This window comes from Ursus americanus, chromosome 16 (genome assembly GCF_024610735.1).
Source record: "Ursus americanus isolate L20-20 chromosome 16, mUrsAme1.1.p, whole genome shotgun sequence".
Classification (NCBI taxonomy): domain Eukaryota; kingdom Metazoa; phylum Chordata; class Mammalia; order Carnivora; family Ursidae; genus Ursus; species Ursus americanus.
Window position 1 is genome coordinate 17533502 of NC_142142.1, and position 13973 is coordinate 17547474.

The following is a 13973-nucleotide window of genomic DNA, read 5'->3' on the forward strand; positions in this document are numbered from 1 at the left end:
ACGTAGGCAAAATGTTAATGCCTCTTTGGCTTTTAATCCTTTGTTGAGAGACGTGTTTTTGTGTGTATGTGCTCTCTCAGAAGGTTCCTGTCGCAGTTCATGTTTGTTTTGCTGCAAATTTAATTGAGAATAACTCATGCTAAATTTTCTTTTGTTGCTATAAATAGATCTTATTCTTGGTGGGTGGAGAAGATAAAAAAACTACCACCAAATAAGAAGAAACTCAGTTTACTGAGATCGGTACATCGGTTTATTTCTTGATAAAACCAGGCTGGATCAAAACCCAGATATTGCCACAAAATAAACCATGGGCTCCGGAGTACAATTTAAAAAAATGTGGCACAATAAAATCCAATGTACAATACATCGCACAAGTACTTTACAACTATATTATTCTTGGCATTAAAAAATATTAACATTTTCAGGAACCTTCAGCTGTGTGTCCCGAGCTTTACAAAGTCTCACAGGCTGGTCAGACCATCAGATGCAGATGTTTGTTTATACCTGCAATGATTTGCTGAATTTGCTACCTTAATCATTAGTGCTGGAGCCCAGAGGCTTTGAGCTGAACCTAAGACGGAAAAGACATTTTACAGACCCCATGTGGGGCAGCCGTTTGTAGATTAGAAACCAAGTCTCAGGTTACACACCCCTAAGTGCCAACCACAATACATCACTCCTCCGGTCTTTTAAACAGAACTTCTTCAGAGAAATGGAAAATATGGAAAAGCTATTTATGGACAAAAGAAATATGCCTGAAAAATGTGTTCCTGCAAAAAGATATATTCCACATTCCAAATCTGCCAAGTTTTGGCACAATCAGAAGTATACTAGGAAAGGAGAAATAACTTTATCGGAAGCATAGCAGTACTGATGACCAAAATTTTTATCAGGAAAAAGCAAAGAACAATCTAAGCCCCTGGTGAAAAATAAATGCATCCACTCTTTTCAAAGAGATGCTAAAACAAGTTGTTTCCTTGAGGATAAAGAGGATGTTCCTGTCAGATCTATAGATTCTACATCTGAAGAGAAAGTGCAATTATGCGTAAGGTAAACACTTCGGACAGACAAACATGTACGGGTTCAGAAGACAGTAGTTCCTTGCTGGTGAAATAAAGCAAATGTCAACAAGCCAGACACACTTAAACATTCAGAAAAATGTCTTGCTATTCCTCTCCATATATAATATGCCATATGACACCACAGTTAAATCTGCTACTGCAAAAAAAAAAAAAAAAGTACGTCAAGCTGTTGGTTTCCATGAGATTTGGACAGAGGCGAAAGAACACAGCAGAAAGGAGAAAGGAGTCCGGGAAGGTACAGCTTTCGCTTCTTTCCTTCGGGGGAGGAAATGACTTCCTATGGCTAGCTGACCAGGAGTTAGCGCTCACCCTGCCCCTTGCCAGGACCCAGGACGAGGACCTGGAGCATTCTCAGTCCAGGATCAACACGCAGCTTCAGGTAATTCTTAATGGGAATAGGAAACTAGAGAAAACAATTACAAGTTACGCAAATTCAACAGTCATGCCGTGTGCATTTGTTTGTCCTACGGGTGTGTTGTACAGCTCTCTCCGAATGAACCAGGCTTCTCTTTCACTCCCTTTCCACATCATCAACAGGCATGCCAAATGCAAATCTCCTCCGGATTCTGATCCCATCCCGGCAAAACACAGGGACAACCACCATACCGAGTTTCACAATCATCTCCACAATGACAATTATTCACAGCCCCTCAGTTCTGCTCACACAAAAGATTGCAATTTGAATCTTGCCTCGCACAGGTTCAGCTCTGTTGGAGCTGGTTACCAGGCAAACGGTCTGTTTTAAGATTTACCGATTGCTGGGGAGAGTAAGCTGGGGGTGGGGATGGACAAGCCACCCTGTACATACCTCCTTTTGGCAGCTAAGAAAAACAATTTTGTGACAAAGAGACTTGTTCTTTTCAAAGCTCCTCCAACAAATGAAACTGACAGAATGAAACCTGAGAAACTTTAGCAACCAAAGAAAGCAGCCTTCCAAGGATCAAGGTGAATAATTGATTTGTCGGGTTTTGTTTCATCTTTTAAGCTATTTTGCTCATTAAAGGGAACTGTGGAATTTGTCAGAAGCCCAAACACTGACACACACTTCTGACAGCAAGTGCATATTCCAAACTACAGATTCATTTGCCAAGCTTATTCAACAACAACGATTAGCTGCAAAGCCAGGGAACTTACCGAGCACAAAATGATTGGAACAAAGCAGGGAGGAGGCAAGAGGCACCACAGGCAGCTTCTCCGTCTCCTTGGTGCCAGGTTCTCCTGTCTGCCGTCCGGTTCACACTTGCCTTTATAACTAAGACTCCGACGGAACTCACTAGCGAAACCTGATGAATTATAAAACAGCCCCTCCTAGACTTTTATATTTTACATCACAGGGGGTGACCAGGCAGCATTCTCGTTCCCTGGGTACATATATTTCCTTGTAACTCATCCTGATAAATGTATCAGCTTTAGGAGCAGTGACAGTAATTGGTGCTTGGGATGTACCAGCATTAACCAATAAGATGCTTTCCCACCATCAGTCCTGCACCCCCATCCTCCACTTGTTTTCCCCCACACCTTGTTAAGGTGGATCCACCCAACCCAGTGGGGGGTAGGAAAGATGGCAAAATGCAAAAAGCCCCTGCATCTCAAACATATGCCTAGAGGGCCATAGTATTCAGGGTTAATTCTCATCATAGTTCCGTAAAGATCAGCGCTCATGTTTGCAGAGCATGTCACAGTGTACCAGACACTTTCGCTCTCTCTGAGCCTCTCAGCAACCAGGAGAGGTGTAGCACTACAATACAAATGAGCCGCCAGGGCTCAGGGAAGTTGAGTGACTTTGCTGGATGTTCAACAGAATCCAGGGGTTCAAGGAACCCTGGCCATGAGGGAGTTCAACCTCCTCGCTGTGCAGATGAGGAGCCCATAGCAAGAAAGATAAAGGGACTTGTCCAGATTCCACAGTTTCCAAGCGTGATGTGAGCCTGAACCCTAACCCAGGTCTTCCAACGTCAAGAACAGTGTTGTTCTATCCTACTATGCTACCTCTAGAGCATGGAAGCCCTGGGTATCAGGAGACATGCAGAAACCAGTAACAGTATGATTGACTGACCCCAAATCATTATTAGGCGAGCTGCGGGGAGGAGCAGAGTAGTGCCTGAGCTGCTCGTGTCCTCTCTGACAAGGTCAGTACAATCTTTTTGTGTTCATTGAATATCAACACTAGAAAACACGTTTTTTGATAATAAGAAGAGCTACGACTGAGCCCTTCTTACGTGTCAGGAGTGTTTTAGGTGCTTAGACACACTTAATCTTCAAAACATCCCGAAGAGGTAGGTATTATCTATCATGAACAGCATGTGACAGACGAGAAAACTGAGATTCAGAGAGGTGAACAAATCCAAGTGGGATCACAGTTGCTCAGTGGCAGGGCTAGAATCAACTCCAGGCAACCTGGTTGCAGAGCCCACACTCTTAAAGCTATCATCCCTCCCCAAGCAGTGTTTCCTATTTAACTGTCAGAAGCAGACGAGCAACAGGACCAGATTTATTTACTATGGCCTCTGGTAGACATTAGAAAGAGATCATAGGTTTTGGAACCAAACAGACTTGTGTTTAAACCCTTGTTTTGCCACTAATTCACTGTAAAATGGGTTGCTTTATCTATAAAATGGGCTTGCTAATTCTAACCTTGCAAGATGAAGTAAACCATATCAAGAAAGTATGGTGCCTGACTTAGAGTGTGCATAATCCTAAACTGCTATTTTTCTTGGCATACTTCTTTTTGGAAAATGGATTTCTGCCTCACTTTCCCTTTAAACTGTCTCTTAAAATGTCAGTTGTGTTTGCCAAGGAGTCTTCCCATCTGCCTGCCTGTGAAGACGTCCGTCATCTAGATGGCAGAATGTCACCAGGAATACATGGGCTCTCTGCCAGAGAATGGCAGGCCTGGGGCTCTGCTCTCGGTTGCCTGTTCAGCTCAGTAGCTTCTCTCTACTCCACTTCTACCATTAGTCAAATGAACTCACCAGCCTAGGAAAACATATTTACAGTTGTTTGCTGTTCACAGTGAGACCATCTAAGCTTACTTCACCTGTTTCAAACAAGCACCTGTCACAAAATTCATCATGACAGTGAATTTTTGCACACAGCTATCCCTCTACTGCCATTAAGGCAAGGGGATAGGCATCTCTTTCTTGAAGGCTCCACTGCAAACTCCTGTCCTAAGTCAATATACCCTAGCATTTGGCCACCTGTGAGCTCTCAATCTGATGAAGTCATCCATCCACTTAAGAAACTGCTATCTTCACTGTATGCAATCAACATTCTTTGAGGGACATCAGTGGTAACCCTCTATGGGACAAGGTGATGCTACAATGTTCCAGGCTATGCAGATTTAAACAGGAGAGATTTTCTTAGCTCTGTGTTTCTAGAGAAGGACTCAGGGGCCAAGTTAATTTGTTCACATATAGACTATCCCCTCCTTGTTTATTTTTCCCTATATGCATCTTACTAGGGGGTCTGGGATATGCATGGATGAGGTACCCCCCTCTTTCGTGACCATACCTAATTGTGGCACTGTAGGAACAGAGGTATGCAACATATTAGGGGTTGGGAGAGAGGGACCTGAGTTTCTAAATGGTTAGAAAGGCCAGGTGTAAACACCATGTGTAGCAAAGAGTAAGTAAGTGATAACTATGCTTACAAGATAAATGGTTATTTCCCACATATTGATGTGTCTGTTATCCACCCTATGGCCTGATGAGGTCTGGTCTATTCTAAGTCTTTCCATGATTTCCAGATCCTTCATCTGCCATGATCTCCAAAAATTCCTGCCAGAGCCATTTCTTTGTCTATAGCCCTGCATTGCCTGACTATTCCACCATGATACACCCCATGGAAAATTAATATAGATGAGTTTATAGTTCTTACATTATAACACACTGCTCTGTTCCCATGTCAAAGATAATCATAACATATGTTCTTTTTTTTAAGATTTTATTTATTTAAGAGAGAGAGAATGATGAGCAGGGGGAGGGGCAGAGGGAGCAGCAGACTCCCTGCTGAGTGGGGAGCGGGGTGCAGGGCTCAGTCCCAGGACCCTGGGCTCACGACCTGAGTCAAAGGCAGATGCTTAACTGACTGAGCCACCCAGGCGCCCTCATACAATAGCATGTACTCTGTCATAATTATCCCCTCATACTACCAATTGCTCCCAGATACAACAAACTATGTGGGGCCTTGAAACTATACCAGTACTTGGCTGACATTAGTAAAGTTCTAATATTTACCGAGCACTTATTATGGGCTAGCAAGGTGTCAAACTTTACTGTTTATCTCATTTAACCCTCACAGCATTTTCAAATGGATTATACTATTATCCCTACTTTGTAGATGAGGACAGTGTGGCTGGAGAGGTTAGGTGACTTGATAAATGGCACAGTCAGAATCATGACCAGTCTAAGATCTCAGAGCCCACTCGGAACTGTTACATCTCCTGCTTCCAAGAAATTGAGGTAGCAGATAACACAAAATATGTGTCTGTTTTCATTGTTTTTACTTCCTCCTATCCTATTCTCTCCTTAACTGACTTAATTTACCCTCAAAATCCCACCAGAGTTGCTTTTATTAGGTAATGACCTGCACACTAACAAAACCAATGGTCAGGTAGTCCCGTGTACTTGATCTTGTCCCACCCTTTTGGCAGACTTAGTTACAAGTACCCAGGATCAACCCCCTTCCTTACTTGGTTCCTGAGACCCCCTTGGTTTCCCTCTGGCCTCACCAAACTCATCCTTCTAAGTCTCTCCTGCTGGGTCCTTCTCCTGATCTTCCAAATTTATACAGTGCCCCAGGGCTCATCATTAGATCCCTCCAGTTGTACTCAGTCAAGGCTTAAATGCCACCTAAAGACTACCTACCACTAGTCCCCAACTATGCCCTGAACTCCAGATTTTTACACCCAGTTGCATACCACATCTGAGAATCTCCATTTGACCATCTGCTAGGCTTTTCATATGTCCAAAACCAAGCTGTGGTTTCTTCTCCTAAATCTGGTGTACCCCCCAATATGTTTCAATAAACAGCATAATCATTCACCTAGTTGCTGTGGCCAAAAACCTGTCAGTCGTTCTTGACTCTTCTTTTTATCTTATATCCCACATCTTATTCATCAGCAAATGCTGTTAATTCTGTCTTCCAAATATATCCCAAATCTCTCCTCCATCTCTGCCCTTATCCCCAGTCTATACCACCACCAACTCTCACATGGATCTCTGCAATCACCTCCTACTGGTTTCTTTACTTGACTCTTGTCTCGTTTCAAATTACTGTCCACACAGCAGCCAGAGTGATTCTTTTAAAACAAAAATCAGAAACCACACTCCCCGCTCACCTCCCTCAGCGGCTCCCCTTTCACTTAGGACTGGCTCCTTCACCGCAGTCAGGAAGGATTTTTCACACATTTCCTCAGAGAAGAGCTCTTTGACATCCTATACAGAATGGCATCTTCCAGTCCCCCACTATTTGCTACTCCCTTTTTGGACTTTATTTTTATTTAGAGTACTTACCTCTACTTCAGTGTATGCTATATATTTACTTGTTTATTTCATTAACATTTATTCCCCCCCACACACTAGAATGTAAGCTCCATGAGGTCAAGGCCTTGGTCTATTTTGTTCAAGGCTGAATCTCTAGCACTAGAACAGGGCCTGCCACGTAACAGGTATTTAAAATATTAATTAGGGACACCTGGGGTGCCTCCACCGGTTAAGCATCTGCCTTTGGCTGAGGGCATGACCCCAGGGTCCTGGGATGGAGTCTCACATCAGGCTCCTTGCTCAGCAGGGAGCCTTCTCCCTCTGCCTGCCATTCCCCCTGCTTATGCTCATGCACACTCTCTCTCTCTCTGACAAATGAATAAATAAAATCTTTAAAAAATATTTATTAAATGGATATGCTCAAAGTCCTATCTTCACTATTTCTTAGTTATATATCCTTGTGCAAATTGCTTCCTGTCCCTAAATCAAAAATTCTTCAATTATAAACTTTCTTAGGAAAAACAAACCCTTACATTGCTCTGGTACTTTACAAAGTATTCAGCCTGTCCTGTGAATGGCTTTGATACAATTCCATGAGATTGGTCAGTGCTATGAGTAAACTTGTATCCCCCCAAAACTTGTATGGTAGAGTCCTAACCCCCCAATACCTCAGAGTGTGATGTTATTTGGAAGAAGGATTGTGTCAGATGTAATTAGTTAAGAAGTCCTCCTACTGGACTAGAGTGGGTCTCTAATCCAATAAGACTAGTGTCCTTATAAAAGGGGGAAATTTGGACACAGGTGTGTGCACAGTAAGAACACTACGTGAAGACTGGAGTCATGCTACTAAAACCACAGGGAGTCCAGAAGCTAGGAGAGAGGCCTGAGACAGATCCTCTTCTAGCACTTTCAGTGGGAGCACGGCTCTGCTGACTCCTGATTTCAGACTTCTGGGATCCAGAACCATGAGACAATACATTTCTGATGTGGTAAGCCACCTAGACTGTAATACTTTGTTATAGCAGCCCTAGGAAATTAATACAGTCAGTCAGATATAATCCTCATCTGACATGGGAGGAAATCGCAGCTCAGGAAAGCAGAGTAACCTGCTCCAGCTATCACAGCTAGGAACTTGTAGGGCCTGAACTTAAATTGGGATGTGCATGACTTCAAACCTAGGCATAGCAGAGGCAATAGTCCCTAGAGGCTGGTCCCTGACCCTCCTCTCCAGAGCAGAATGAGAAGAGTAAGCAGGGTGTGGTGATTTTCATCAAGCTAAAATGACCTTCCTTTATTATGAGATTACGTCCTTCCTACTCTTTGTTTTTCTTCCCATTGTTTTTGCTGTGAAGTTGTCCTTGTATTTCTGAAATGATGGTGAGAACAGATCTTAGTTTTTAAATCGTGTTTGCTTTGGTTTTTTCCATGTTCTTCATTTTATTGGCAAGACAAGCTGGCAATTCTGTTGGCCTATAAAAGTTTGTTCTGAAATGTTTCTGGTCTATGAATTATAAAAGTCTGGGGACAACTGTTCCAATACTATCCCCTTTCAACGAGTAAGAAATCCCTTCACATGTAGCAACATTTGGTGGTGGGAAGAAAGCTCTCCTCTAAATCAACTGAAAAGGCCCCTCCCTGCTCTGATAAAAAAAAAAATCTATGCTAATGGTCACACTCTCATCACTTTATCACCAATAAATTAATTTGGTATAATCCCATGCAACACATTTATATAACTGAATTTAACGATATTCATTTGTAACTGAAATTAACATAATTCAGATTTTTTCTTAGTCTTCTCACCCTTCTTCTTCCTGCTTTCTTAGTGAGCATTTTCAATTTCAGCAAAATTCTTGACTTGCTTTTGATTTTCTTTGGGTTCAGGACCTCTGGGTTTGTGCAAACATCTGAGGATTAAATGAGATCACCTCTGTTGCATATCTATAACATTGCAAAAGCTCTCAGTAATGCTAGTTCCCTTTAAAGAAAGAGGTAAAGAGGGAAGTAGCTTTATGACCATAGGAGATTTAAAGCAACTGGATGACTCTGCAGGAACAGGCAACCTGGAGAGTTTTAATGATATTTATCCTTTTGCTGATCATGCTGTGATCCAATAGACAGCTTATAAAAATTGTGGTGTCTATTTTTATGGATTCATGCTCATGAATATGTGTGGGCTTATATATGTGCATACACATGAACATATATATGCTTATACATATATATATAAATTGTTATATATTGATAAATTAGATACATTTTAATATAAATTTGGTTGATTCAAGTCCATGCATCCTCTTTAGGATCCTCTGAGAAACCCAGAAGGAAAAAGCCTTCATACACATGGACTGCTTTGTTTTTCCATTATCTGGTCCCCTATAATCTAATTTATATCCACTAATTTGTCTTAGCCTAGGAAACTTTGGTAAAGACAAACTTCAACCCATTTCTTTGCCATAGTTATGTCAGACTCCAAATCAATGAAGAAGGAATTCCTTCATTCCATGAGTATTTAGGGAGGGCCTAGTATGTTGCAGGCACTGTACTATTATGTTGGATGTCAGAAGAACAATACAATCAAGGTCAGATTTTCTGTTCCCTGGACTCCCATTCTAGGGAGAAGAGCTAACTATACAGCACATAGTTTATTTTATAAGGTCTTTCATTAAAGTTCTATAGATGCCTAGAGGAAAAGCATTCAATTTAGTTTTGTTTGGGGGGGAGTAAAGTCAGGAAGGCTTCCTGGAAGAGGTGATGTGTAAGCTGAATTTTGACGGATAACTAGGAGATATCCAATTAAGGAGATTGCATTCAGAGTGAGAAGGATGTGATACACAAAGGTTCTGGGTGGGGGTAGGGGCAAGAAATTGATGATGGAGTGGAATTTTATCTATTTACCACTCAATAACCTAAGAACATGTAATGGGAAAGCAACTAACTTCGGAGTTTAGGAATGCCAAAGAATGATGGTTCCTTTTTCATGAACTTCTTCAATGTAATGAAGGCTGAAGTGGAAAATGTCATACTTTATAGTTAGACAGTCCTGATTCATTCAAGCTGACCTTTGCAAGTTGCTTAACTTCTCCAAATTGATTCTTGGTTCATCATCTATAAAATGGGGATAGTAGAACCTATTTCATATAGCTGTTTGTTATTACAAAATTAAAAATGTAAAATGGCTTGCTACCTACTTGCCACAAAGTAGACACCAGAGTAAATCTTAATTCATATCTTAAAAACACTGTGTCATTATGAATAAGAACCTGCATCAGTCATACCAACTCTTGTTTTCTACTGGGATACTTTTTACTTCCTCCTAGACCAGATGCCTTAAAAGTTTGGTTGCTGACATCATCATTTAAAATTTTTTGAGCTCATACCCTCATTATCTAAATACTTATATATTTACATACTGTAGGATGTACGACCATTGTGCTATGGCACAGTATGTACATTATAAAACCTATATGAGAATAGAAATTTAAAGGCTGAGATGAAAAATTTATATAAAGAGAAGGGTTGTCATCTTGATACTCTCAGGATATATATACTCACTTTGGAGAATACTAAGAGCTCCTAGAGAGAAAAGATCTAATCTCATTTTTCATAGAGTAGCTTGCAGCACAGACCAAGTACTAAAGACACATTTAGAAGTTGAAGACGCAACACTGGGGCATTAGGAAGAAAAGACAAGACCGAAAACCAAAAAAACCAAAAACAGTTTGGCTTACTAATGCCACTACCTGTCCAAACGAGTTTTATATTTTTAATGTTAATATATATTTAAATAATAGTAAAAGTTTATTATAGTAGAAATGGTAGGCAACCAAATGTAACTGCCTCCCTTCCGAAATGTCCATGACAAGTAGAGAGTAAACAGATTCCTTTTTTTGACAAAGGGGCTAATCGTAATAATGACTATTTGCTGGTCACTTATAAGGGGCGGATACAAGGCTAATCGCTTCAGGTGTATTTTCTTATTTTGCCCTTACAATGATCAGGGCACCACACTGCATCTCTCTAGAGGGTAATAAACATACTTGAGCGCACGTTGGAAGTCTGCAAACCATGGCCTGCAGACCAAATCTGGCCCACTGTCTGGTTTTGTACACTCTGTAAGCCAAGAACGGTTTTCACATTTTAATTGGCTGGAAAAAAAAATCAAAGGAAGAATAATGCTTTGAGGCACATGAAAATTATACAGTATTCAAATTTCAGGGCCTATAAATAAAGCTTTATTGGAACATAGCCATACCCATTCGTTTATATACTATCTCTGGCTGCTTTTACATGACAATAGCAGAGTTGATTAGTTGCAATAGAGATCATATGCCCATAAAAACTAAAATATTTAGTATCTGGCCCTTTACATGTTTACAGTATGCTGACCCCTAGCGTATATGAATGGAGTCACCTGGAATTATGCAGGTGGCGGCTTGCATGGTTGTCCAGATAACAATCCTATATGGAAATGGAGGCTCAGAGAGAATAAGTCACTTGTCCCTGCAATGAGGAAACGGCAGAACCAGAGGCTTCTAAGGCATATTTTTAAGGTTGAAGTATGTCCATAATCCTACCCGGAGTTCAGGCCTTTTCTCTCTGATGATCTCTCTGGCTCTACGACTGAGCCAGCCACCACCAATATAATTTCCCCCACTGTCTTCTCTGTGCTCTCACGCCTAGATTTTACTATTGTGATGGCTAAGAACAGAGTAGAGTGGGGAACGGGTCAATGGAACAAAAGCACAATTCACTCCTTTATAACTACCTCCTTGAGTCTCTCAAATATACACTTGGTCCCCGAATATGAGACTTTGCCGTCTCTGACTGAGCTGAAAGTGATGAAAAGGGCATGTGATGGAAAGCTGGAAACCTCATTACTGGCTCTCTGCCTACAGAAACTCAGCCAGCTTATCTTCTTTCCCAAGGAACTTCCAACTTACACTGGCTCGGCTGGTTCTTTCCAGGTGCCTATAACAAGCGGCTCTGCCCAGCTGAGATCAGAAGTTGACAGAGGAGACTCTGCACATTGTTTTTCTATCCTGGAGAATATGTCCCATTTTTCCAACCCTCATTGTGCCAGATCCTCCTAGGGTCTCAGCCACTTCTGGGTTGTAATCTGGATACTACAAAATGCAAGTCACAAAAACTTCTCCCTGGACAGTATCCTGGAGGCTCAGATACATTAACATAATTTCTGTGGCCACCCAATTATAGCCAGAATCTCACTTCTAAGCAGAAACAACACTGGCAAGTCATCAACTGTGTAAAGTGGTGGGAACAGCTTTCGCATAGGTTAATCTCACGGAATCCTCCCAGCAAACAGAGATACATTATTCCTGTTTTAGAGATAAGAACACTAAGACTTGAGAGGCATTAAGGAGCATATACTTTGTATACACTGGTGAAGTGGTAGGTCTGGACTTCAATCTCAGAGCTCTCCGACTCCTAAATGCCTGTCACTTCAGTAAACGAGCCATCCATGAAGAAATCAGCTTTTTGCTATGATGGTCATTAAAAGCAAACAAACACCCCTTCTACTCTTTCCCTCCAAATCATGGCATAATTCTTCTTTATACTTGGGAACAGCCCAGAATGATGGCATTCGGTGAGGGACAGGGTTTAAACTTATTAGCAAATCATTTAGGCAACTTGATCCCCTGTTAATCTGTAAAATGGGAATAACAATGTGCCTACCTTGTAGAATTGTTGTGAGGATCATATAAAAGAATGTAGGTATTCTGTGTATATGAAATGTTCAGAATAGGCAAGTCTATATAGACAGAAAGTATATTGGTGGTTCCCTCAGGCTGGGGAGGGGATTGGGAGGAAGTAAGTACTGACTGCTAATGGATACGGGTTTGTTTCTAGGGTGTTGACAATGACTGAAAACTGATTGTGGTGATGGTTGCACAACTCTGTGAATATACAAAAAACCCCAATGAATTGTATACTTGAGATTGTCGAGTCATATAGTATATGAAATTTAAAAATAATATAGAGTGCTAACACAATGCCTGGCACAAAGAAAATGCTTTATAAGTGTGAGTTTTTATCATTATCGTTTGGTGGTAGAGACTGACTAGTTCACCAAAATCAGCTCCTCTTCTCCCAGAACATGAAACTAGACCCCGCCTAGAAGTTAAGTGTGGCCATATGTCTGAGTTCTGGCCAAGGGAATGTGAGTTCTGGCCAATGAGACGGAATGGGCCTGGCCGGTAGAAACATTCCCCCTGCAAGCCTTCACATCCTCTTTCTCTCCCACCAGCTTGATGCAAATGAATCCTTGACCTTGGAAGCCGCTTGTTAAAGATGGAGGAACCACACATGGCATAGAAAACATCTCTGAACTGCTGCCCAGAGAAAAGTTCAAACAAGTTTTGGACTTCATGAAAGAGAAAATAAACTTCTGTTGTGTATAAACCATTATTCATTTTGAGATTTTATTGTTACAAGAGCTAATACTGTACCTAATATATTACTGTTATAGTTTTAACTCTTCCAAATCGTCTGAAATAAATTGACCGTGGACTGGCAGACCATGCTGGGTCTGGGGTCCTGAGGGCCTACAGCAAAGGTCTGGCAAATACAACCATTTCTTCAATACCATCAAATAGTCAGTGGACAGTCTGAGGAGGGTATGTAGCTTCTAAATAGCTTTCACCACTTGGGGAAACCCTGAGTCCTTGTTCTGCCCTCCAGTCCTCTCAGGAAGGGCCAAATGAACAACAGCAGGCAACATGCAATCAGACCAGGAGCATCAGTAGGGTGTGGAGAAAACTCACATCAGCCCCATGCCTGCCGCTCTGCACTTCTGTCCTGCTCCCCTTTGTGGAGGACATGTACCCCATCCTCTTCCTCTTCGATAAAAAGGGAAAACAATATAAATCAAATATTGTGACCCGCTCGGATTATGTACCATCCTTGCTCGGTGCATTCTAAAACAGTAGTCTTCATTTTCTAAATGCAGAAAGCAAAGAGAACTATTAGCTCTCCTGTGAATAACGCCAAAATATTTGATTGTTATTGTCTCTCGTTCAGAAGACTGGCTGTCAGAAGGAAAAGCTCTGAGTCATGCTGTGGAAAAGGTGAACGGACGATATGCCACCACAACCGAAAGGTGGCAGAGTGGAGAGGGAACGATTACAGTTGGGGGGGGGGTGTCTCAGGTTTATGAGCCCCTCCCCCCTGCCAAATGGGGCCAAGGATGCCTTCCCACACTTTCTCATGGGGGATACTGTGCCGACCAGTGCTTGTGTAGAGTGAAAATACATCCAGGTCTTATAAAAACAGTTAATGGCTCTAGAGTATTTACTGTGAATTTCTTTCATAGAGTTTGTTCAATCTTTTGAACAAGCTTATTATATAAGCATTATTAAAAGTTAGCCGCTCTTATGAGATAAGGAAA

The 13973-nt window shown here is 41.5% G+C and overlaps 1 protein-coding gene across 9 annotated transcripts in view; it reads right to left on the reverse strand.

The window, feature by feature from the left end:
* The window catches only part of DLG2 (discs large MAGUK scaffold protein 2), an 857148-nt gene that overhangs the window by 194131 nt on the left and 649044 nt on the right, over positions 1–13973 (reverse strand). Inside the window, exon 1 of one of the 9 annotated variants that reach the window (XM_087868198.1) lies at positions 2217–2333. The exons of the other annotated variants lie outside the window; for them this stretch is intronic. The gene's annotated coding sequence lies outside the window, so the exon portion shown is untranslated. Of the gene's footprint in view, positions 1–2216; positions 2334–13973 lie in introns of those variants that run through there. 9 annotated transcript variants of the gene reach the window in all.